The sequence below is a fragment of the Mustela erminea genome, chromosome X (genome assembly GCF_009829155.1).
Source record: "Mustela erminea isolate mMusErm1 chromosome X, mMusErm1.Pri, whole genome shotgun sequence".
Taxonomy (NCBI): Eukaryota; Metazoa; Chordata; class Mammalia; order Carnivora; family Mustelidae; genus Mustela; species Mustela erminea.
The window spans coordinates 32,150,306-32,152,131 of record NC_045635.1 but is presented as its reverse complement, the minus strand read 5'-3'; the positions used below and the strand labels follow the sequence as shown (position 1 = coordinate 32,152,131).

The window sequence follows — 1,826 nt, the reverse complement described above, 5'->3', positions numbered from 1 at the left end:
CGCTGAGCAAGGAGCCCAATGCAGGGCTCGATCCCAGGACCCTGGGATGATGACCTGAGCTGAAGGCAGATGCTTAACTGGCTGAGCCACCCAGGGTCCCCATTGATGAAGGATTTAAACAGACATTTTTCCAAAGAAGATATGCAGAGGGCCAATGTGCAGGTGAAAACATGCTTAAATCAGCACCAGTAGTCATCAGGGAAATGCAAATCAAAACCACAATGATATACCACTTCATATCCATTAGGATGGCTATTATACCAAAAAAGAAAAAAAAAGAGAAGAAGAAAGAAGAAAGAAGAAGAAGAAAACTTCAAATGCTGGTGAGATTGTAGAGAAATCAGAAGACTTATGCATTGCCAGTGAGAATGTAAAATGATACAACAACTACAGAAAACACTTTGGCAGCTCCTCGATGTAAAATAAAAACTTTTATTTAAAAAAATTCTTCTGATCTTTGGAAAAACAGTTAAAAATAATAATAGCAATAGTGTATTTGACCCTGCATGCATATAGACACAAATATTCTTATGTAAACTTGTATACAGGTGAAATGAAATGACTCCAACTACACAAAGAACTGGAGGGAGGCATTAACAATATTTCATTTTCCTTCCCATCTTGCAAGGTGGCAGGTGAGGAAGTTGAGAAGTCAGATACCAAGGAGAGGAAACCTGAAACCAAGAAAGCTGACATAGGTGGCAAGGTTAAAAAGGGTAACCCCAAGGCTTAAACACCAAGGAACAGCAGCCCAATCCCTGTCCCAGTCAGAGAAATTGGCAGATTTTCCCCATCAGATATGTATTCTAGAAAGGTCCCGTACAAGAGGAAGTATTCAGGAGCTAAATCCAGGATTAATCTCGTTCTTGCTACTGTCACAAAACCAGTTGGTGGCGACAAGAACGGTGGAACCTGAATGGTTAAACTTCACAAAATGCCAAGGTTTGATCCTACTCAAGTTGTGTCTCGAAAGCTGTTGATCCTCGGCAAAAAGACCTCCTCGTTAGCACGTGGGAAAACTGGAAATGGCATCACTCCTGGGGCCAGTGTGATCATTCCGACTGGGCGCCACAGAGGCAAGCGGGTTGTTTTCCAGAAGCCGCTGAGCAGGGGCGCGCTGCTTGCGATCGGACCTCTGGCCGCAGCAGAGCTCCTCCGTGCGGAACACAACATCAATCTGTCATTGCCACCTCCACCAAAATTGTACCGGGGCTGTGAAGATCCCCAGAGTTCTCACCGACCCTTCTCACTTCAAGAAGATGCAGAAACCCGGACACCGGGAAAATTGAGATCTTCCTCACAGGGAAAGAGGAAAAAGAGATTACAGAGCAGGGCAAGGTTGATCCCAAATCTGCAGTCTCGCAAATCCTGCCCAAAATCAAAGCTCTCCCTTGGCTCCAGGGCTGTTGTGCTCTGTGTTTTCTCTCCCAAACGGAGTTTACCCTCACAAATTGGTTTTCTAAATCTCTTACAAAGAATCTAATTAAATAACTGATCCGTTATTTAAAAAGAATTTTTTTTTCTTTTTGAACATTTATTTTAGAGAGAGAGCATGAGCATGTGTGCATGTGGGGAGGGGCAGAGGGAGTGAATCCCGAGCAGACTCCCCAGCGTGCGGACCCCCCCCCCAACATGGGACTTCATGCAGGGCTCTATCTCACAACTCAGGAGATCATGACTTAAGCCAAAGCCAAAAGTTGACTTGTAACTAACTAGCCACCCAGACGCTCCAAGAATATTTTGTTTTACATGTAAGCAGTGTAACTGAAGTATACCTGTATTAATTGTAAATATATACAACAAACACTAGGGCAATGACTAAAGAC

The 1,826-nt window shown here is 43.8% G+C and overlaps 1 pseudogene; it reads left to right on the top strand.

Annotated features, from left to right (window-relative positions):
- The first annotated feature begins 784 nt into the window (after window positions 1–784).
- Window positions 785–1,498, top strand: LOC116583381 (annotated as a pseudogene).
- Window positions 1,499–1,826: the final 328 nt, after the last annotated feature.